Source organism: Heterodontus francisci, chromosome 17 (genome assembly GCF_036365525.1).
Source record: "Heterodontus francisci isolate sHetFra1 chromosome 17, sHetFra1.hap1, whole genome shotgun sequence".
NCBI lineage: Eukaryota > Metazoa > Chordata > Chondrichthyes > Heterodontiformes > Heterodontidae > Heterodontus > Heterodontus francisci.
Genome location: NC_090387.1, coordinates 55,296,725 through 55,321,831, shown reverse-complemented (window position 1 = coordinate 55,321,831; position 25,107 = coordinate 55,296,725). Strand labels below are relative to the sequence as shown.

At 40.1% G+C, this 25,107-nt stretch overlaps 1 protein-coding gene and 1 long non-coding RNA gene across 10 annotated transcripts in view; one reads left to right on the top strand and one right to left on the bottom strand.

The window, feature by feature from the left end:
- Positions 1 to 25,107, bottom strand: part of chd9 (chromodomain helicase DNA binding protein 9) — a 287,584-nt gene that overhangs the window by 154,385 nt on the left and 108,092 nt on the right. The window lies entirely within an intron of this gene.
- LOC137378938 (uncharacterized) lies at positions 8,570 to 23,604 on the top strand. The gene is made up of 3 exons (XR_010976711.1): positions 8,570 to 8,787; positions 22,441 to 22,576; positions 23,471 to 23,604. It is a non-coding gene; the product is annotated as an uncharacterized lncRNA (long non-coding RNA).

The window sequence follows — 25,107 nt, the reverse complement described above, 5'->3', positions numbered from 1 at the left end:
CACAGGGCCACATCAGCCCATTCCACTTGAGAAAAATGACCATCTAACCTCAGTTAAAGTGGGATACTAAAGCTAAAATCTAAAAAAAAAATAATTTCAAAGAGAAGAATCCTTGAAATTTGGCACCTGGAGTTTAAGCAAATAAGTTTGGGTGCAATGTTCCATTATTAAACTGCCCCAGAGAAAGTAAAATGTGATTCTTTTCTTTCTAAGAATTGGGATGCTCAGATTGGTTCAGTAACATTTTTCATGATATCTTCATTGCTGTTACCCCAGACAGTGAGGTCCTGTTGATAAAACTCTTTCACCAAACCGGACACCTTTTGAATGGGAATGTCATTGACGTGTGTCGTCTCCTTTCGGCAGACACGACTCCATGGCTCCTAACAAGCGTCTGTCTAATGAAATTTATTCAAAATAAGCAACACGTATTTTTAAATCTGTGCTAAAATATGCAGTAAGTAGTCTTTTATAAAGTTTAAAAAGTATGGAATGAATTAAACGCAAGTGATAAGATCAGTTTAGTACCAAAGTGAAGCCTGCAAGGAACATCCCTCACACAAGCCATTGATTTTTGTTGGGTGTCCTCTTTACAATGGCTTAGATACACAATAGATTGGTATAAAATGGTAAGTTTTAAAGAATCGGAGCTTCAAAAAAAAATCAAATACTGTACAACTGAGGAATAAGAATTTAACAAAATACCTTGTTCACAACCATTAAAAAATAACTCTGACATTGCTAGAATTACTGAATCAAATTTTGACAGGGCTTCTAATGTTGCCAAGAGCGGCAAGCTTGATGATTGGGAGGATTTTGGAATTCAGCAAAGGATCACCAGAAATTAATGAAGAGGAAAGAGAATGAAAGTATAAACTATCAAGAAACATAAAAACAGGTTGTAAAAACTTCTATATATATGTAAAAAGGAAGAGATTAGCGAAAGTAACAACGCTATTCAAGAAAGGAGGGAGAGGAAAACAGGGCACTGTATGCCAGTTAGCCTGACATCAGTAGTAACAAACATGCTAGAATCTATTATTAGGCATATGATAACAGGGCACTTAGAAAGTCATATGATTGGACAGAGTCAACACAGATTTATGAAAGGGAAATAGTGTGACAAATCTGTTGGTGCTTTAAAGTTGTAACAAGCGGGGTAGATAAGAGGGAACCATTGGATGTAGTGTATTTGGATTTTCAACAAGCAACTGATAAGGTGTGACACAATAGCTTATTACACATAATTAGAGCTCATGGGATTGGGGGTAATATATCAGCAGGGATTGGGGAATAGTTAATGGACAGAAAACAGGGTAGGAATAAACGGGATATTTTCAGGTTGGCAAGCTGTAACTGGCGGGGTACCACTAGGATCAGTGCGTGGGCCTCAACTATTTACTGGTTGCTGGGGTGAAAGTGTGGCTCAAGCAGCGTTAAAAGGGAAAAGTACAAAAAACAACTGCACTCTCACAAACATCCCCTCTCCTTATTCTTAGTCTTGGTCTTTTCGAAGAAGCAATTATAAATATTTAACATTTTTATGACAGAACACCACTGTAATGCATGAAAAACTGTTGCAACCCTATGCAATTGAACAGATATTCATGATGCAGCAGAGATGCCAATTGCCAGAATTCCCTCCAATTGAACATCAGGAAATCCAAAGCTATCCTTCTCAGCTGTGCCAAAAGCTTCAAATTCTTGCCACTGACTCCATCCCTTTTCCTGTCTGCTTGCTCAGGCCAAACCAGACTACACAAAATATCAGCATCTTGTTTGCCCCAGACTGAGCTAGAAACTGCACATTATAGTCACTATCTGGATTGCTTGTTTTTCCCTCAGCAATATTGCCAGAATACAGCCAGATAGGGATCTAGGACATGGTGGAGAAAGAGAAGCATAGGTCCAGGCAGCATCTAAATACATATATGAGTGGATACAGGTGAAACCTTAGATTATAAAAACAGGTAGTTTGTTAGTCATATACACGCTATACAAAATTACAAATAGTTCATGCAGTTCAAGAAATCACTCCAACTAAAAAGTCAAAGCTCAAATCCACCAGCTTTTTGGCATTGAGTGCAGCCACTAGATGAACAGCAGCAGCAACTTGCATTTATATATCAGCTTTAACGCAGTAAAACATTCCAAGGCACTTCACAGGAGCATTAACAAAATTTGACGAGTCACATGTGGAGATATTAGGACAGGTGACCAAAACATGATCGTAGAGGTAAGTTTTAAGGATTGTCTTAAAGGAGGAGAGAGAGGTACACAGACAGAGCGGTTTAAGGAGGGAATTCTACAGCTAAGGGTTAAGGCAGCTGAAGGCACAGCTGCAGAGTGACAAGAGTGATGAAAATCGGGGATGCGCAAGAGGCCAGAATTGGAGGCTTGTAGGGCTGGAGGAGATTAAAGAAATAGGGAGGGGCGAGGCCATAGAGAAATGTGAAAACAAAGATGAGAATTTTAAAATTGAGCCGCTGTCAGACCAGGAGCCAATGTAGGCCAATTGGTGAAGAGAACTGGTGCGAGTAAGGACTTGGACAGCAGTTTCATGGGTTTGGAATCTGTCCCATTGCTTCAAGGGAAATAAACCAACAATGCCCCTCTTGCATAACTTAAATCACAGCTTCCTGCTGGTGATGCAGCCTAACCATGTGTAAAAAAACCACTCACCCCTCTCAGTTAGGGAAAAATAAAGAGTTGAAGGAAACATTCTTTTTTTTAAAAATCAATAATACAAAAATACGAAATACACATTGGCACATTCACTGTGTTGAATTTCAGCTTTTTAAAAAATATATAATATTTAGGTTGAATAAATTTATTAGGTTAGTTATGTACAGATTGGCACAAGAGAGGAGCTTTAAAAAATTGGAAAATTCCAAAAATTTAATCTAATTAATAACAGAATTTTTTAAGATTAGTGAAAGTTTTCCACTGCATACCATTTTTATACAGTGTAATGTACAGATGGTAGAAGTTCTCACTTGGACACGATGTACCATATTTGTAGCTGCTTGGAATCATTCTAAATGTAGAACTGTATTTAATGATCTAGGTGTGATTAGACCTTGAAATTGCTGAAGGCACCAATTCCCTCCGCCACTATTTAAATCTGCAGACAGATCAGACTCTCCCATCAGTCCATGTGGATCAGCAAGTTTGTTAACCAGTGTGCTTTTGCAAATTTGCCAAATTAGTCCACATTTTGGAGGATCAGCAACTACCTGAATCAATCCATTAAAAGGTATGCAAGTCATAATAAATGGAACCATTTCTGCATAACATATATTCAGAGATTAGACATGCAAACCTGCCAATAGCAAACATCAAATAATCAAGGTCCCAAATTATAAAATGCATAGAGAAAGAATGAATAACTGGAAAGGAATACCTCTATTCGTTGCAGTGAAATCCTTAAAAAGAAATAAAATACTATTTTAACTACCTCAATTCCTTTCCAATGTAATAAGCTGTGATTTGCTACTCCCTTTCTGTATTTTGCCATTGTGTATGGTGCGTCAGTGCAAGCAACTCAGAACTCATACGGGATTCTGACACTTGCACACTTTCACTTGAATGGTATATGGTTGGCATCCTTCCATCCACGAAAGTTGATGGGCACGCAGCTAACAATCCATTTAGTCGGGGTGTCTTATCTTGATGCATCTTTGTTGATGACTGTGAAGGCCAATTCTTGAGAGGCAGGTTCTGCCACAAGTGAAGCATGTGAAGATGCCAAGTGATGCTGTGAGTTGTTGTTTTCGGCGTTGCTGCCTGTTGCCAAGTTGCTGTAGCAACTTGTCATCATGGTAGTGCACTACAGTCCACAGGATATGGCACCATTTCCCTCTCTCTCCAGCTAGTGACTCCCAAGTGTGATAGTTGACACTTAGGGTCTTCATATCATGCTTGCAAGCATCCTTGATGTGGAGCTTTGGGCGCCCCTGACCTTCGCCTTCCATGCAGATATGGAAGGAGTCTACTTGCACACTAGGTCAGCTGGCAAGCTTTACAATCTGAGTGGTATATAATAGACATTTATTTTACAAATACTCAAACAATGCAGCAGAACACCAACACAGCACCAGGCCATAGCAGGGACTTGCCTGGGACATTCCAGAGACTGAGGGCCTCATCTTCTGTACATACTCAAATGGATGGAATCTATTATAGGCCAGACATTACCCACAGAGGAGAGCAAATGATAACTTGAAAAAAAGTTCAAGGCATCGCAGGCTGTGTTTGTGTTCCTCCTAGCAGCCATTTGTTAATTGTATATCAATTGTTTAATTATATGCAGGTGGAGGGTGTTAATTGGGGGTCTTTCTCAAGCACATATAAGGAGACACTTACTGAGACTGGTGGAGGTTTTTGAGTGAGGAGCTACATGTTTGTAATCTTTTTACTCTGTAAAATAAATGTAACAGAGTAAAGATTGGCTCCAGCATCATCCTTCAACAAGCTTTCTGGATTTTTTTATTTAGAGATACAGCACTGAAACAGGCCCTTAGGCCCACCGAGTTTGTGCCGACCAACAACCACCCATTTATACTAACCCTACACTAACCCCATATTCTCTACCGCATCCCCACTATTCTCCAACCACCTACCTACACTAGGGGCAATTTACAATGGCCAATTTACCTATCAACCTGCAAGTCTTTTGAAGGTGGGAGGAAACCGGAGCACCCGGAGGAAACCCACGCAGACACAGGGAGAACTTGCAAACTCCACACAGGCAGTACCCAGAATCGAACCCGGGTCGCTGGAGCTGTGAGGCTGCGGTGCTAACCACTGTGCCACCCTTACAATACTTACAAGCAACATGGTTTCTCTCAAGTTACGTTTTGTTAAAAAAAAATGCATTTCAAGGACCAAAAATTCAAAGTTCATAGGGAAACTAATTAAAATTGTAGACAGATATGCTGCATGTTGTATGAAAAATATACTTCTCTCCTGACAGAATTCAGTCAGCTCCTCAAAGCATCAGCTCAATTGCAGAACCATGAAATGGAACATAGCAACGGGAGTAGGCCATTCAGCCCACTCCACCATTTAATTAGATCATGGCTGATCTGTACCTCAACTCAATTTATCACCTTATCTTCATACGTCTGATGCCCTTATCGAACAAAAAATTCAATCGATCTGAGTATTGAAAGCTCCAATTGTTTCAGCATGCACAGCTGTTTGGGGAAAAGAGTTCCAGATTTCCATTCTACTTTGTGTAAAAAAAAAAAAATCTTCCTGATTTCCCTCCTAAATGGCCTAGCTCTAATCTTAAGATTGTGTCTACTTGCTCTAGATTCCCCCACCAGAGGAAATAGTCTCCCTGTATTTACCCAATCGAATCCTTTTAACATTTCAAACAATATGATCAGATCACCCCTCATCACCTATAGTCAATGGAATAAAAGGCAAGCTTATGCAACCTGTCCTCATAATTTAAGCTTCTCAGCCCTGATATTCTGGTGAAGGAACAATAACTTAATGAGGTGCTGTATTTAAAATGGCCAGCCAACTGAAACCTTCATCTTATCCCATAATCAAACTGGCAACTAAGAATGCAATAAAATCAAAAAGTACTGGAAATACTCAGTAGGTCTGGCAGCATCTGTGGAGAGAGAAGCAAAGTTGTCACTGACCTGAAGTGTTCTTTCATCAGAACTGGCAACGGTTAGAAATGTAATAGGATTTAAGCAAATAATGTGGGGGTGGGGTAAAAGAGAACAAATGGGAACGTGTTGATAGGACAAAGGGTCACAGAGGATAACTGACAAGCAGGTCATGGGATAAAGGCAAAGACAAAGAGCGTGTTGGCGGTGTTGTGAAATACAAAGCGTTAATGCAGAGAGGGTGTTAAATGACCGACAATGAAAGCCCTAGCCAAAAGCAAAGCATGAAAAAGAAAGCGGGCAGGCACATAGTTAAAAAAAAGTGTAAAGAAGAAAAAAACTAAAATAAAATGAAAAATAAAAGTAAAACTAAAAAAAAGGGGCGCAGTCATGCTCTGAAATTATTGAACAATCTGGTAGGCTGTAGCGTGCCTAATCAGTAAATGAGGTGCTGTTCCTCGAGCTTGCGTTGATGTTCACCGGAACACTGCAGCAATCCCAGGACAGAGATGCGGGCATGAGAGCCAGTGGTGTTGAAATGGCAAACGACAGGAAGCTCGGGGTCATGTTTTCGGACTGAGCGCAGGTGTTCCGCAAAGCGGTCAACCAATGTGTTTGGTCTCCCCAGTGTAGAGGTCCATAGTGAAGAGGAGGTGGTTAGGGCCAGGAAACAGGAAATTGTCAAAATGACACAGCGCGTCAGAAGAGTCACGGATGTAGGTGGGAAGAGACTGGACCGGGGAAAAAAAGAGTGTCAAAATAGGAAGAAATAAGTTCAGTGGGGCAGGAACAGGCTGAAATGATGGGTCTGCCAGGACAGTCCTGTTTGTGTACTTTCAATTTAGTCTACTGTATTCACTGCTCACAATGCAGTCTCCTCTACATTGGGGAGACCAAACGCAGATTGGGTAACCGCTTTGTGGAACACCTGCACTCAGTCCGAAAACATGACCCCAAGCTTCCTATCACTTGCCATTTCAACACCACCCCCGCAAAACTCTGCCCTGGGATTGCTGCAGTGTTCCAGTGAACATCAGTGCAAGCTCGAGGAACAGCACCTCATTTACTGATTAGGCACACTACAGCCTGCCGGACTGAAGATGGAGTTCAATAATTTCAGAGCATGACTGGTCCCCTTTTTTTCTTTTTTAAGTTTTACTTTGTATTTTTTATCTTTTTATTTCATTTTACTTTAGTCTGTTTCATCATTACACTTTTTTTTTAGAACCATGTGCCTGCCCACTTTTTTTTTCCATGTTTTGCTTTTGTCTAGAGCTTTCATTATTCGGTCATTTAACACCCTCTCTACACTAACGCTTTGTATTTCACCACACCATTAACACACTCTTTGCCTTTCCCCCATGACCTCCTTTGTTAGTTACTATCGGTGACCCTTTGTCCTAACACCTCTTATTTGTTCTCTTTTGCCCCACCCCTACTTTATTTGCTTAAAACCTATTACATTTCTAACCTTTGCCAATTCTGATGAAAGGTCACTGACCTGAAATGTTTACTTTGCTTCTCTCTCCACAGATGTTGCCAGACCTGCTCGGTATTTCCGGCACTTTTTGGTTTTATTTCAGATTTCCAGCATCTGCAGTATTTTGCTTTAACTAAGAATGCAAGGTGCCTGGATGAAGGCAACGGGGAGGAAGGTTTTGTTGCACCACTGATGGATTTGGTGGGAAGCAAAACTCCATATACACATTTTTAAGTTCAGTCCTGATATTAGGAATCCTGTTCTTTTGAGTTCACACTCTTCTGTACGAAGATGATAAGTTCCACTTTCACCTCTATGGTGCGTTATTAATACTAATGAACAGATATTAAATTATGTATGCAGACAGGAAATTCAAATGACTGTTAAACTCATTAGCAATAAGGCAGAAAACATGAATGAGGGGGACCAGTGACGAGAGAAGGAAGTTTGGAATCTGAAGTCCTGAGGGGAACATATGAGCAGTTTTCTATGTCTTGCCATGGTGCTGAACAATTAGTGGAGATTTTTTCTTCTTTGTTTCATCCGATTTGATTCTCCTGTCCTATTGCTCCCAATCTCTAACAAAGGCTTTTATACTTAAAATAACAGGTCTTTTATCAGATTCGCTTCTGATAAGAAGTGAAAAGTGAAATGTGAACTTTAGAGAATACATGTTTTCCATAGATTCTTCTAGCACTGGCCTGCACTGACTGTCGAGATGGAGTCAGTAATTCTCTGAGGCTGTCAAAGCAGAATTCAGTTATAGTTCTGTTCCACCATTGGCACTTTCAACACCAACAGGCTTCTGTCTAAGTTTAGACTTTAAAAAACTAAGTGACTTGGAAATCATGTTGAAGCAATTTCCAATCTCAAGTTTTAAAATATACTGTACAAACAAACTTGCCTTAAAAGCAGGTGCCTTACTTTCTGGTGAACAGATCATACAAAATTCTGTGACAGTGCAACTTAAGCACTAAATTTTCCAGTATTTTCAGACTGACAAATTACGTACTGCCCTAAATATGCAATCTTGAATAATTATTTTGGAGAGGATGGTGGTATGGACTAGATCATCTTCATTCAGTGCACTAATGTCTTTAAACTGTATTGACCCCAAGAGCAAAATATGGATTTTTTTCTATCTTGGAACCTGCTGAACCAAATATTTCAGCACTGGCAGATAAAGGCTCTGCGATATAGTGACGCTGACAATTATCCCAAGTAAAGCTAAACTTGCCACCAACTTTTTAAACTGCGTTAGCAGCCCTTTATTTGCTCCAACACATATCAAATGCAATTACTCACCCAAGGAGCTGAATGTTGATTATTGAAAAGAGCATGCAATCTCTATTACGCCAATCTGATTGTTAGGTAACCAGTGCGTAATACTGGCCTCCCAACTGTCAGTGTGTGTGTACTGGAAGGAAAACGAATGACCTGAGTAATTGTACTGGTTCAATAATTTCAGCAGTTTAACTCAATTTAATATTTCAGCTTTTAGATTCCTCTTTAGCATTCCCGTGTGCACAAGGCACACCAACTTCTGAAAACTAAATCTCTATTACCAAGAAACAGCAGTGAAGGTGGGAAAAGGGTATTTATTTGAGCATGCTGGAGAAAATCAGCAAGATACGAAAAGAGTACAAAACAACTTAAAAACATCACTTGAAAAAACAGAAGGTAAGGACACAAACTGGTTTCCTTTTTTTATTCTTTCATGGGATGTGGGCGTTGCTAGCAAGGCCAGCATTTGTTGCCCATCCCCAATTGCCCTTGACAACCAAGAGACTTTCTGGGGCATTTCAGAGGGCAATTAAGAGTCAACCACATTGCTGTGGGTCTGGAGTCACATGTCAGCCAGACTGGGTAAGGACAGCAGATTTCCTTCCCTAAAGGACATTAGTGAACCAGATGGGTTTTTATGACAATTGATGATTGTTTCATGGATGGCTTTCAATTCCAGACTTTTTTTATTAATTGAAATTAAATTCTGCTAGCTGACATGGTGGGATTTGAACCACTGTCCCCTAGGCATTAGCCTGGGCCTCTATTAGTTCAGTGATATTACCACTACGCCACCCCCTCCATGTGACTTCCTGTTCAAGGCTTCCACATTACAAGGGGAATAGCCCATAATGCACACACACAATGCCTCACAACAGACACCAAAGGTGAAGTACCTGCTGTGAGCAGTCATTTCAGGCTATAGCATTGTTTTGACATGGAAGGGACTGCTTCAGATACAGGAATTAAGGCAAAGATGCAACTTATCACAACAGCAAAGAAAAACACTTGTACCTTCCTCAATACCTCCACAGTTCTTCAGAAATAAAGGCCTTGTCTTGAAGAAACATCCCAGCTACAAAAACATCTATCACCTGGCTCAATATCTTCACATCTAGAGGATGCTTATGCATTTTAGTTTCTTCACAGAGCTAGTAGAAATTGGTGGCAGAAGAATGTCTGTAGTGAGGCTCAATATGAAGAAACTGAATTTGGCATTTTAGATGAAGGGGTTTAATCGGGCCATTGGTCTCCTTTTGTGGGGTGCCAACCCTCTCTAACTTAGGCAGCAGCTTTGCTTTTTCCTGATTAGCTAACTGATTTCCTTGCTGGGTAAGAGGAAACGGAGGACAAGAAAGTTGAACAGGTTGTTGAACTGGAAGCACTAGTCAGATCAGAAAGGAATGAAGTGCAAAGCCACCATATTAAACAATAATACTCCTGTCTTGTGTTCCTTTCCTCAATATACAAGCAAGGGATTGCGATTTACATCAGACGCTTAGTGGATCAGAGAACAGACCTATACTACACACACACAAATTACAACACAAAACATGCCAATTGGCCCCAGAGGTCTGTGCCAGTGATGACCCTCCATTCTAGTCAATAGCTCTGATCACATTTACCTGCCCTGTTGTCATAATCCCTTAACCCCTTTTCTTTCATCCACCTATCCAGTCTAATCTTAAATGTTGGCACAGTAGTGACTGGAAAGTCCCAGGGATCAGCATGAGGACCCCTACTCTTTCTAGTTTGAATTAATGTTCAGGATTCAGAAACTCAAAGCAATTTATTTCAAATTGCAGACAATAGTAAGATTGGTGTGTGGGGTGGGTGGGTGGAAGGAGTTGGGAGGGGGGAGTCCAGACTGTAGATGATCCATAAAATGAGCTAGATAAAATCGAAGTGGGTAGATCAATGAAACATTCAGAAGTGGGGTCACATTTCTAAACTGAACCATCCCACGCACAGGTTTCTTTTTGCATGTGGACAGTTAAACGGATTCAGCCCTCTCAAAAGTTACAAAATTTGTACCTGAAAGCCTTCACTCAAACATACTTTAAAAAGCAAACAGTTAAAATGCAAATCATTTCTGTTCATTACAGCAAGTTGTTTCAGTTCCCCCAGCGAATTAAAAGCAGGTGTTAGTTTCAGTGTGCTATTAATTACAGACCAATCAGGGTGCTATTTTCAAAGATTTTGAAACTTGAACCAGTTCTGCTGCCCTTTGGCTACACTGAAGTACAAATGTCTGCACACAAGTCACTTCATATGGTACTTTCAGAGATTTATTTGTAGCTTTTAACTGGTATCCTGTGACCAAGATGCACATTACTCAGTTTTAATTGTTCAGAGTAGTTTAGGAAGCCTTCATGCAGGTAGTAGTTTATTAATTGATACTTTTTAGAGCACATTAAGCATAAACACTGTACAGTGGACAGCCTGTAGCATAATACAAACTGTACTTTAAAGCAGTGTGTACTATAAAGGTATGCCTGCTCACATCTAATTACCTGCACTAAAAAATTCACAGAAACTTGTTTTTACCTAAAAAATTGTATAATCTCAAAAGACAATCTTTCAGAGTAAGATCTTCTCTTTCAAACTATTTTTCCTCTGCTTCCTCAATGGGTCTCCACATATGCTACATACAAACAAGGTCAAGATGCAAGATCACCTGTCTTCTCACTGGCATTTGCCAATGCAGCTCTGAATGTGGCCAACAGGATGAGAGAGTAGGCGACAGGGAACTCTCCCTCAGAATTTATTTCCCTCCCTGTGAGCTTCCAGTTGCAGGTGCAGCTCCCAGCCCACCACTCCACAAAGTGGGACAGCAACGTACATCTCCAACTACCCTCTCCACACAATTTTACCCCCTCCCCCACACCATCACCAACCCCCATTTCTCCCTGCTTTCTGAAGGGAAGTGACACTTTGTGGGGTGCAGCTTCATGGACATTAGTAATCCTCCAGTACACTCGACAAGTCTGTAAGCAAATCTTGACAGACCTTTTGACTGTGGGCATCATCATAACCAAGCTTGGCGATGCATTTACTTAATACCTAAACACATGCTCACTTTCCTGGAATAGTCAGTAAACAGTGATAACTTTCTTGATTCTAATGGAACAAAAGAAAAGGTTCACAGCAAAAGATAGCATCAGTTCATTGAAAAGCAATGAGATGGGACAATGACCAGAATCACTTAAAAAGAGAGAAAGAGCATAGTGCAGATTAAATATGGCCAACTTACAATTTGTGCTTTCAAAATTATGTTCATAATTTAAAATTTATATTCATACTGTTACAAACTCTAATAAAATCTCATGCTTCTGTAAGTTTTCACTATTACAAAATAATGTACATGGACACTAGAATTTAGCAGGGAGGTGCAGTGGGCTCAAGTCAGTAAATGATCTAGTACTAAGAAATGCCATATTATTGTGCAGGTCTGTCACTAGCTTAAACTATCAGTTCAGAACTTTTTAAAAACGACAAATTCAACAACCTGGTGCCAAGAATGCAACTTAAGTGCATTATACAGCTAGAATACAGGCTTCATTTGATTTCTTTGTTAGAAAAACCAACAGGGGTCAGTACTGTTTGTTTTCCAACACTGCCTAGGAGATGCATCCTGACAAAATTGTTGATAAATCTCTGGCTAAGGATCAATATTATTTCTGTGCCCCAACATCATTGTTCACTCATAACTTATGAACCCACATTTCTTTGATAGGGTCATCAATTTTCATAGTTCGTCTTAAAAAAAAACGAATACATTAAGAACACAAACAAGGGTTTAAGAAACAAAGATTGAGAGTTTAATTTTAAAAGCCACTAATGGGGATGATTACCCTCTTCAAGGTTTGAGTGGGCCAAAGCCCACATAAACAAAACCCTTAAGAGACATTTACACTAACTTTTGTATTGCAGAGAAGCCAGGTGCACTTCACAGTGATGCAAAAGCAACAAGTAAAACTCCGTACCCAACTTTGGTAGGCAGCAGTGTCAGCTCACCCTGGGGAGGCTGTGTCACGCTGAACAAGTTTTATATTCCACTGTAGTTTAAAAGTTGGCTTATATACAAACCTACATGCACAGTCCTCTCAACTGGGCATAACCAGTCTCACTTGGTAGCACTCTCGGCTGAGTCAGAAAGTTGAGGGCTCAAAAATCCAGAAATTTAGGCTGACACCCAGTGCAGTATGGAAGAGTTCTCTCAGGTGGACCTAAAAGATCCCATGGTACTATTTTGAAGAGCAGGGGAGTTATCCCTGGTGTACTGGCCAATATTTATCCCTCAACTATCTCAAAAACAGGTTACCTGGTCATTATCACATTGCCCTGTTTGCAAATTGACTACCAAGCTTGCTACATTACAACAGTGATCACACTTCAAAAGTACTTGACTGGCTGTAAAGTACTTTGGGATCTACTGTTGTTGTAAAAGACACTATATAAATGTAAGTCTTTCTTTTCTAAGAGTTGAAGGCAGAGCCAGGCAATATAAACAATTTGCTGGCCAGGTTGGAATTGATTCTGAAGCCACTGATATCAAACTTCAGTTACTAAATAGATCTTAAAATGGCCAAGTAAAAAAAACATGCCCCCCACTCAGTTTCTATGAACAGCTCAAATGCCAAAATACTATACTGAATGGTACCCTATAAACTTAATGTACAAACAATAGAGAAAAAATACAAAAGGTCCATGTACGATAAAAGAATGGGAAGTAAAGGAATGTGAAAGAAATATGGGGAAAAAAAGCAAACTGAAGGTGCAATGAAATTGAAAACATAAAATGTAAGCCAAGCACAGTGGGATGTGAAAGAAGTGGGCTCTACGCAGAGGATCCAGACCCATGACTAACAGTCTTCGAACAAGTATCAGTTTTTATCAGCTGGACTGGAACAAAGTTTTTAAAAAAATATTTTTGTCAAGTTCCCTTAACCTGCTAATAAGATTGACTCATGCTTCAATAGCTGAACTGCCAGCACACAATTGTCCAAAAGCACCCGAATGAAATCCAGTGCTACCCTTCACGAGATTAGCTCTGTACTCTCCAATCTTTATCTGGGGCAGTTATGAAGAAGGCCATGGTGCAGCCACTTTCTGGATGGTAGCGAGCATCACAGACTGAATTGGTGCTGGATTATGAGCTTTAGGGCTAGAGAGCTTTTGAAAAATATTCAACAGATACTTCGTTTGACTTAGCTTAAATATTTCTTTGCCCCCGAGTTAGATGACCTCAGAGCAGGCCTTTGGGAAGTTTGAAGCTGAAACCCCAGCTGTTTGTCTTCGAGCTAATGTGGGCGAATGGGACTGTTCCCTATAATGGATGTGATTAAAACCTTGCAGGGAATAAGACTCTACTCGATAATTTCCAGGGCAATGACAAAAGTCAAAGAAATACCCTGTAGGAGTATAATTTTCTTCTATAAAAAGCAAACTTTGAATAAAACTAGCCTAACAGCTTCCTTCCCCTTTAAGTAAATAACAGAAATTCCTGGTTTCTGATTATTAAAATGGTCTCCTCCATTCTTACTTTCAGTTTTGTAAAATCAGCTGTTGACTGTTCTCTGGAACAAACAGAAGCTTGAGCTACAAGGAAAGATTAGAGAACCTCAAGTTCTACAGTTTAGAGATAGGCTCCTAAAGGTAAAGGCAGACCCAGATTATCACTTCAAAGTAAACCAGGAAATTAGAAGGCAGTGTAAATTTTATGAAAATTACTTTTTACCAACAGGTATTACCAAAAAAATGCCTTCAGGAGTGAAAACAGTTACAGTAAGTTGACAAACAGGCTAGTAGAGGCACAAACAATGTTAAAAACTTAGCCAGATGTCATGCTGGGTGTAATGATAATAGAAGGCTAATGTTCAAGGTGTTTAAATAGCCTTTTCGCCCCTTTGACTTTTCTTGTTTAAAAATTTAAATAAAATGAAAATGCTTCCACCAATTTAGCCAAGCTTCTAATCTTAACTGCTCACCAGACACCATAAGCGTCATTATATTCACTGAATCTTCCAATACAACTCTACAATAATTTAGAAGAGGAAAAACTTGCCCAATAAAATCTCTCTTTGAGAATGTTACAAAAATACGATTATGAATCTCCCGGTGATACAATTTGTTTTGAGTTTCAGGAGGTTTTTCATAAACGAATTACTTCTAGACAAACTAAAAGCATCGGAAATTCAGGCTGGAACATGGGACTGGACATGAAGTTAGAGAAATATAGGCAAAATATACAAAAGGGAAAAAATACGTATGAATACTTTGAGCAATGTACAGTGTCAATCCGTGGGGTGGTACTGATCGGGTGCCTTGGAGGCATCAGTGCTGGGCCCCTGTAGTTTCTAATCTACACTAATGACCTGGACTAATGACCAATTGTAAGCTTGCCAAAATGCTGCGGACAAAATTAATTAATGAGAGCAACAGAGACAGAATTAAAGATTTGCCAAAAAATTTAGAAAATTTATGTAACTGGGCAGAGAAAGGGCAAATGAAACTTGGTTCTGAGAAATGTATTATATGTTATCAAAATATAGCATTTGAAGTATGCAATAAATAGAAGAGAACCAACTAGGGGAAACAAAAAGGGACCGGGAGTGATATATGGCACTTTCAATGTCTAGACAATGTGATGACACAATTGTAAAAGCCAGCAGCACGTCAGAGTACATAGCCAGCACAAAGGTACAGGACTTCCAAAGGCTATGTAAAAGCTTCAGACTATGCTTGTATCCACCAAACCACAAAAAAAGATGTGCAGATATTGCAGAGCAGTGGTTCTCAAAAATTGCCATCCGTGGACCACTTAGGCATGGCAAAAGACCCACGGACCACCCATCAGTCCTGCCCCACCCACTTTCACTTGCCACCACAAAAAAAATCAGAATTAATGGGAAGAATGGCACTACTTTTGATGAGACACCAATAAGGTGATGTCCGGTTCCAAGCTGGAGAGCTTCAGCCCCATGTCAAGCTCCACATTCAGCCGGTTCCTCTTTGTTTTCAGCCCCACAAGTGTTGAAAATCCGATCTTGCAGCTGTATGTTTTAGTAACATAAATTTTGCTTAGGGACAAACTAAAAGGAAAAAAAAGACAGAAGCTCAATCTGTACAATCGAGAAATTTAAGAGGGTGGAACTCAAAGTACACATATTATATGGATACAGGTAAATAAATCCAGATTACTACTTCAAAATAAAACATGCCAGTAGGGCAAAAGATAGACATGTAAATAAGTGAAATGTTAATTTAAAAGAAAAGGACAGGTCCATCTCCTGTGGTATTGCTCACAGATTGAAAGGACAGTGGTGACACCAAGCTCATGTGAACAAATGTGGAATAATCATGAAAGTGTGACTGAACCAAATTGAAAAGTGGGCCAAAAAAAAGTAGGGACTTTACACAGAGAGAGAAAGATCAAAGCACAAGGACAGAAAGAGGAGGAAAGAAAAGCAAATTACAACAGGCACTTATTTTTAAATTAGAATAAGCACCATAGTAACAAAGTCAGGCTCAATCGCACATGTTTGATTGAGTCTGTCTAAGGTAAATAAATGGGAACAAAGGTCACAAGAAATCAAGGCGCAGGCATGAAGGAAAAGTTCAAATGACTCATGAAGAATATGGGAGCAGCGTGAGAAACAGTAATTAGAGTGGGATGTTACTTATGTGGAGTATAAACGCTGGCATAGACCAGCTGGGCCGAATCACTGTTGTTTTGCTATAGATTCTAAGTAATTTATTTCTTTGAAGTAACTTCTCAAAATCCAATACCAATGGAAACCATGTTGCCATCCTGCTGGAAATCCCATGAGATGCAGCTTACAAGTTCCTTAACACTTTACCATCACACACCTGCTTTGCAGAGTTTCACTTTGAAACAATTGAATAAATACGACATCCGTTTAGTCAGCTCTCTTTCGTACAATGCTTAAATCTGCTTCTTACAGAAAAAAGAGCAGCAGCGTGACATCCAATAATGTCTCAGCTGAATGGGGCATTCTCTCACCCCAGTGGATAATACAAATAATTCTCCAAGGATCCAAAAGATACATCAGAGTGTCTATTGATATCCCTCTGTCAGTCAATGAGCTGGAGACAGGGCAGGACTGACAGCAAAGTAAACAAAGTCTATTTAGAGTCTATTTAAAGAGTGTTTCTACGAACTGGGGTAAACAGAACTTCATGACTGAAATGACAAACTTCAGATTTAAAAAAGCGCAGTGATTTCTCCAGCAAAATCCAGTGAGTGGAGCTAGTTACATAATACAAATTGAGTGGGTAAAATCAATCCCAGTCACTTACAACAGACGTGACTTATGGGGGAACTACCCAATCGTCTCCATGCTGGCCAAGAATAGTGGTGTCACGATTACACGAAAGGCATATGGTAGATCCCTGGCAGCAGGCAACCAGCCTTAAATTTAGAGGCAGAGGGCAACCAAAGCAAAAGGAAAGATCCTCGATAGGGTTGGAAATTTCTGCCAAAACACAGGCTACATCATAGGTTATACTCAAACATATAAAACTCTTGAAATACAGCAGGGCTTGGCTGTTGTGTGGTGCTATGTACCTTTGCGTCCCTGCACATTTTAATGAACCTTGCTCCATCAAATAACTGCCAACAAGCTTTATATTTTCAGCCAGCAGCCAACCCCTTGGCACTGCCAAGAATAGAGTTACAAATTACAAAGAACTTCAAGTCACAAACACCTGTAAAACTTTGCTGTGAATGACAAACTGCACACTGCTCCCTGCTGCCAACTTAGTGCTGAAACCCACAAGGGACAAAATAACTACTTAAAAAATAAAGAAACCTTATTTTTTTCTCAACTCCTTGTAAATTGCCTTTTGGTGAGATTATTGTAATGACTGTATAAAATGCTAGTTAGGCCACAGCTGGAGTACTGAGTACAGTTCAGGGCAACACACTATAGGAAGGATGTGATTGCCCTGGAGAGGGTGTAGGAGGAGATTCACCAGGATGTTGCCTGGGCTGGAGCGTTTCAGCTATGAAGAGACACTGAAAAGGCTCGGGTTGTTTTCTTTAGAGCAGAGAAGGCTGAGGGGGCACCTGATTGAGGTATACAAAATTATGAGAGGCACTGATCGATTAGCTAGGAAGAAACTTTTTCCTTCAGCGGAAGGGTCAATAACCAGGGGGCATAGATTTAAGGTAAGGGGCAGGAGGTTTAGAGGGGATTTGAGGGAAAAAAAATTTCACCCAGAGGGTGGTTGGAATCTGGAATTCACTGCCTGAAGAGGTGGTAGAGGCAGGAACCATCACAACATTTAAGACGTATTTAGATGAGCACTTGAAACACCATAGCATACAAGGCTACGGGCCAAGTGCTGGAAAATGGAATTAGAATAGGTAGGTGCTTAATGGCTGGCACAGACACGATGGGCTGAAGGGCCTGTTTCTGTGCTGTATGACTCTATGACCCTAGTACCCATTTTAATCACTAATGCCACTGAAGTGAGGGACATTGCCAGCGTTTCTTGTGTTTGTAGCTTGACAACAATTTCCACAATTAGGCTGAACCTCTTACAAACAGAAATCTATGTTTATTCTCAGCCATGTATGGGTTCAGGTACCCTAGGGCTAATAATGAACTCAGATCACAATAAGTCACAAACTGGAGAGTGCAAGATGTCAAAAACTTTTTCCTGTCACCTCAGAAGGAAAATACATCACTCGATCACTGTGTACCGACTAATGTCACAATTTATTTACTTTGTACACAATGTTGTCAACAACTACAGACAAAACGTTGCATAGGTAGGAGAACACAAAAATTTTAAGCAACACCCATGTCATCAGTAATAAGCAGAAAATGTTTCATTTCCATTTGTGATTTTGCAGCTGATAGGAAAGTGTGCTATACTACCCAATTAATAAATCTTCGTTTTTTTCCTCTCATTGTGCACAACAAAATGGCACCATTCAAAACAGACCCAAGATATTCTGATGACCAACTCATAGCAAAGCACCATCAACAAATAGAACCACAGTATCCAACACATTAAAATGCTGCTGCATTGCAGGCTTCAAATAATATTGAGTCAGTCATTAAAATACCATGCACTGTAATTTCGTGTTCTGGGTGCCATGTAATCTTACATAGGCAGTGGGTGTAAGAATGCTAGACACAATTCTGTGCAGGTAAACACTCACTAATAATTTAAAATAAGTTTAGTGGTGGTGATACATGTTAGAACACCCTCAGCACCAAGTTGGCAGCACAGCAGTGTTTCTATGGGAAGGAGCTTGCTAAGTGTTAGGACCCTACTGCAGAGTGTGGTTTGGGGAAACGAGGAATGAAAACAAAAGTCCTAAAGACTCCTCCCCCTTGTGTCACTGTCACATTTCTTCAAGTATCAGACAGCAGCACTGACAGAGGCCGAGGAACCAGCCACTCATGCACTATTTTCCCTGAACGGACGAAGAAATGAACAAGGCTAGAGACAAAACAAGCAGTGAATGATCTAAACATAACGAAATCAGGAATATGCAACAAAAGTTGATGCAACTATCCCCAGCTCCCAAAAAACTGAAGTTTATAAACAGGACGTTTCCAAATGATCAATGGATCGATAGATATAAAATAAAATGAAAAAGTATGCAATATACATGCAAAAAAATCTATTTATATCAAGAAAAATGTCTACAGTAACTGTGGCAGTGAAAAACTAAAATCACATACCAAGCATATATTACAGTAGAATAAAAGCAAAATACTGCGGATGCTGGAAATCTGAAATCTTCATCTTCCGATGAAGGGTCACTGACCCGAAACGTTAACTCTGCTTCTCTTTCCACAGATGCTGCCAGACCTGCTGAGTGGTTCCAGCATTTCTTGTTTTTATATTATATATTACAGTAGGTTCATTAAGAGGAATAATTCATGTCAGCATAGATTTATTAGTCCTCTGTGGGGGTTAAGTGGCACTGGGAAATCCATACATTGGAGTCTCTCCAAATAAAGATTCAAGCAAGTGTACCATGTTTTGTTACACTAGTAGTAATTTGACAATAGGTTTAACTGAAGCATAACCACTCCTTACTGTAGTTAACTCAAACATTTCCAAAGGATGCAAAAAGATTTCACTGAAGAACACCACTTCTGAGAGTTGTGGCTAGCTCTGTCGGGTCCATTCCTGCAAACGCTGGACTTCGTATTGTCCAAGTGCACAACTGGAAAAAAAACTGTAATAAGCAACTATTCATGAAAGTTGTGTATTTAAAAGTTTATAAACAGGACGTTTACTGTTTACACTGACTCAGTCAGTGCTGAAGCTTCTTCTTTGGAAAAATAACAGGTACTGCATTGTAACACTTGACAAAGACTAAGTTTCTGTATGTCTGCATTGTAGTTTCACTACACTGTCCTGCAGTAAAAGTTCAACACCCTCAGCACAACTCAATTAATATTTCACTCACTAATTTCAAAACCATACAAAATCTCTACAACAGGCAGGTAGCTGATTGGTTTGAGAAGAAGCTATCTGTTTGGTGAGTATCCGGTAAGACACTTTGTACCAGGAGGTGGTCACACCCCTTAGGATAGGGTCTTCTGACTTGGTCAGTGGTCAGGGACTGGAGGGTGTGGCTGCAGCTGCACTTTTGGATGGATGGAATGGAAGGAAGCTACAGCATGAGTGCGATGACATCATAGAGATGCTCACTCGCTCACTCAGAGTCTGCACGTTTCCCTCCTTGACGTCCCAGACTCCCAGCTCAGGCAGGCTTTTCAAATTTTGACGCTTACTTAGTCAACTTCCCTTTTCCTTCCAGCAGAGCAAAAGGTAGCGTGCGTGTCCGAACCGGACCCGAAAGCCGGACCCGGAAGAGCGACCCGATCCGAACCAGTCAGGTCTCATCAGGTTCGGGTTGGGTAGCAGGCCTTTACCTGCAGGTTCCCTTCCAAGTCACACACCATCCCGATTTGGAAACAGATCACCTTCATCGTCACTGGATCGAAATCCTGAAACCCCCTATCTAATAGCACTATGGGTACAACTATACCATAGACTCTAGCGTATCAAGAAGGCACCACCACCTCCCCAAGGGCAATTAGGAATGGATAATAAATGCTGGTCTTGCCAGTGACACCCATATCCCATGAAAACAAACAAATTTGCAACTTTCCATCAAGAGTAGAGCAACTTTATCTCAGAATCTATGTTAAAGCCAGAATAGTCCAATAATAGATCACGAATAGCATTGCCCCCATACAATGTTAATGAGATGAAAATTCTGTTCCATATATTGAAGTTTTAATAAATACATCAATAATTTGATCGCAACTCCACACCAACTAATCACAAAGGACCCTGACTCCAATTATTTGCCAGGTGACAAATTTTTAGGAACACAAAAATTGAAAGCACATTATAGCAGTGTACATGATCATAAATATAATCTATTGGCTGGAAACTTCTTGCAACAGCAATATTGGTCATAAATGCACTACGTTTTATTACAGTATGTGCCCTAATCCCCCAGTAGCAAATTTACACCAAGATTTACTGTAGAATGGATTATAATGTGCCACAACATGTAGTGGCAAATCAGAAGTGGCATAGCCAACATATTCACCCCATTAAGCCAACAGTGCGATTTTTGAGGACGATCAGAGTAACAAAGGAAGCCATTAGGATGCAACTAAGAACTCCAGCATCCTGAGTAGAGAATGGAGGTTATCAAAATATGTATCATTTAATACTGCTGACTGTTTTAATGCTGTTTTTTGAACCACATAATTGATGGTTTCTGTTTCAACAAGGCTCTAAAGTGATTGTTTCAATCACTCAAATGTCAATAATAGTAACTTGGTTGAATGATTTTTTTCAACTGGCATAAATGTCGATCGCATGGTGAACAATCATTCTTTAACCCAGTGACCTACCAGTATAAAATACAGAAGAATCTCCATCTGGGTTTGTATACTGCATTACTAATCAGACATGCCAACCTAGAAAATTAGCAACATTACAAATGCAAACACCTCAAGGCTGACAGAGTAACTGAGAAATGTCATCAGTGAAAATTTAAGAATCGATGTTAAGTTCACAGTCTTGTTTAGAGAATGAATCAGGAACAAATGCAAGTAGGGCTGCTAGTTTCCATTTTAAACATGCTTAAACCTTTCTTGGACCCTCTGTATTAGCAATGTTTCTCATCCACGTCATGTTTTATTCTATCATTGTTTTGAGTCCAGCATCAACTAACCAACTCATCTCTGCCCTTATCTTTTGCTCACAAGCGGTTCTCATGTTGGCGCCATATTTGACCCCAAGATGAGCTTCCAACCACATATCCGCTCCATCACGAAGACCACCTATTCCCACCTCTGTAATATTACCCAACTCTTCCCGTGCCTCAGCCCACCACCTGCTGAAATCCTCATCCATGCATTTAACTTTGAACTTGACTAAACTAATGCACACTGGCCATTCTCCCACATTCTCCCCTCCGTAAACTTGAGGTCATCCAAATCTCTGGCGTCGTGGCCTTACTTGCACCGAGTCCCGTTCACCCATCACCCCTGCACTGGCTGGTCTACACTGGCTCCCAGTTGAGCAATACCTTGATTTTAAAATTTTCTACCTTATTTGCAAATCCTTCCACGGTCTCGTCCCCTCCCTATCTCTGTAATCTCCTCCAGCCCCTTAACCCTCCAAGATATCTGTGCTCATTTAATTCTGGCCTCATGAGCATCCTGGATTTTAATTACTCCACCACTGGCAGCCACGCTTACAACTGCCTAGGCCTTGAGCTCTGGATTCCCTCTGCTTCGCTACCTTCTTAAACCTAGCTCTTTGACCAAGCTATTGGCCATCTTCCCTAATATCACCTTATGTTGCTTGGAATCAAGTTTTGCTTTATAACGCTCTTGGGATGCACCCTGGGATGTTTTATGTTAAGGCACTTATAAAAACAAGTTGTTGTTGCTGTTCTAACAGTCAGATCTGTATAGTGATATGGGACTAGTCATTGTTTCATAAACTCTTACCTTTTATCTTCAGCTTTCCATATCCTGCATAATCTTCCAAAACCAGAAGTGCAATCTTTCTTTTGACGTCTTCTTCACAACTCCCTTCCTTTGACAACCAACCAAGTTACACAAACTATCCCATCGGTTCATCTGCATCCTCTCCAACTGTAAGTACAGCTTCCTGATGCTTCGCAATTGACATGAATTTTGTTGTCTTTGTATTAATCTGGAATCCAAATTTTCTACTCTTCATGTACACCTTATTCAATTAGACTTTATAAACCTGTTTAAATGCTGCTACGGGGTCAGTCGTGAGCAAATCTGAGATTCCTTAATACCTGATCACATCAGGAGATTTCTTCAATATGATCTATTAATGCAGGATTCATTACAGCTTCCAGTGTTAGATCAAATAAATCAAGCGACAGTGTGCACTCTTCTCATCCCAACTGTTGATCTAAAGCATTACATCAGTTTTCTGTCCACTCTAACAGCACTTTAGGGACTTGTTATAGATGCTTCCCATCAGTCCAACAAGTTTCTCAAGAATGGCAGCACAGTGGCGCAGTGACTAGCACCGCAGCCTCACAGCTCCAGCGACCCGGGTTCGGTTCTGGGTACTGCCTGTGTGGAGTTTTCAAGTTCTCCCTGTGACCGCGTGGGTATCCTCCGGGTGCTCCGGTTTCCTCTCATATGCCAAGGACTTGCGGGTTGATGGGTAGATTGGCCATTGTAAAAAAAATGCCCCTAGTGTAGGTAGGTGGTAGGTGAATTGAGGGAAGGTGGGGATGTGAGAGGGAAAAATGGGATTAATGTAGGATTAGTATAAATGGGTGGTTGATGGTCGGCATGGACTCGGTGGGCCTGTTTCGGTGCTGTATTTCTCTATGATGCTATGACTATGACTCTAATACCATGCATCCTCAAGATATGCCATATCCATTCTAATCCTACACTATCAAAGACCTGCTTAAAATCTTTGTAGTTGTTATAACAATAGATGTTGTGTTCCATAAATTTCTCAAAATCTGTCGTATCTCACTGTTGATCTATTGTACCAGGTCGTTCATGCAGTACCTACTTGCAACACTTCATACAGTTCCTACTTTGCTACATTACAACAGTGACTACACTTCAAAAGTCCTTTTTGGCTGTAAAGCACTTCATGACATCCGCAGGTTCTGAAATATATAAATGCAAGTTTTTTTTTCCTCTTTTCATATTTTTCATTCCTTTCTGTAGTGTCTTAGTAAATACTTTCCCAGTTACACTCAGTAAGCAGATTCCTCTGTAATGCTGCATGTTACAAAATTAAATTTTAGCACCAACTATCTGAGATTTCATTCAGATACAATATAGTGAAGTGATACTTTATGTTATCTTCAGTCATACTCTGCAATGCATATTTTATTGCTAAAATAGCTTGATAGCATTTTGTGATCGCTGAACTTACATTACTTTTGGAACTGCCAACCTCATTAGCTTATACTGGAATGTAAATGTAAATTCAAGTAGTGTAAACAATTAGGCCCCGAGGAAAGCAGTAAACTCTCAGCATGTATTCCACCTTATGAAAATTAAAACTTCAAGCCATCTATTACTCATGCATATTAGGCACAGCATACTTAAGAACATCCAATCGTGAAAGCATTTAAATTTTTAATCTGATTTGTACACGTCCCAAAAACCTATTCAAAGAAATAAAAAAGTGAGGATTTTGTTAAAAAAGCAAAAAAAAGAGGAAATTAAACACCAGAAAAATGACTGGTTCCTGCTGCACCTAAAATTCTGCACTTTATTTTCCACCCATTTTAATTACCAGAAACATGCATCTATGGCTCTTTAGCTTGATGGCAGATCCTTATAATGACTTGAGGTGTGCTCAGGCACAGAGATCAATAGACAGGCACGAAAGAGCAAGGAAACATCAGGCACAGCTTAATGACGTGCTGAACACAATTTTACCTCAGCTATTTGCTTTATGCTCCGATTACACGTGCCCAGTCATGAATGCATAAGATATTCCAACCTCTTCGAACAATGTAAGGGAATGCTGCACAGGAGATAATTGAGATACAGACAAAATCTGATCTAACTTCATTGCACAAACGGTTTAAAGGAATCCACTTCAGATCTCATATGTAAATTGAAGCAGATCTCAAATATGTAAATTGAGGCAAAATTTAGTAGCAAGTTTGGGAGCCCTACTTTCAAAGGCAGAAATGGGAGCTCACATACTTAAAATCTCGACAATTTGGTTTATAAGAAACATATATTTTGCGAAGGCAACTCTCATCTGAGTTTGCTGGTATTTCTCACGTTTCCCAATCCTCTGAGCCACCTGTTTGTGCTAACATAACTTTGATGCAACTACTGAGCCAAGATGCCGGATCTTTGCAGTTGAAGAGAGTTTATCATAATTAGAGATGGGGTGGGTGGGCGAGTAATATCACAGTCAAGCTTTCTCGACAGAGTCATCAACTTGATCTCCTCAGCACTGAATTAAACATACCATCTGGCATCCTTCTGTCCAAGTCATTCTAAATTTACCTGCAGTGATTCAGTCACTGCTTCTTTCACACATTTCTCTCACATGGGACATTAGCTAATCCATTCTTGTTGATGCAAGATCATAAAATTTGGAACCACAAAAAGACAGATATCAGCAATTGTTCAAGAGGTCCAACATCCGAGGCTG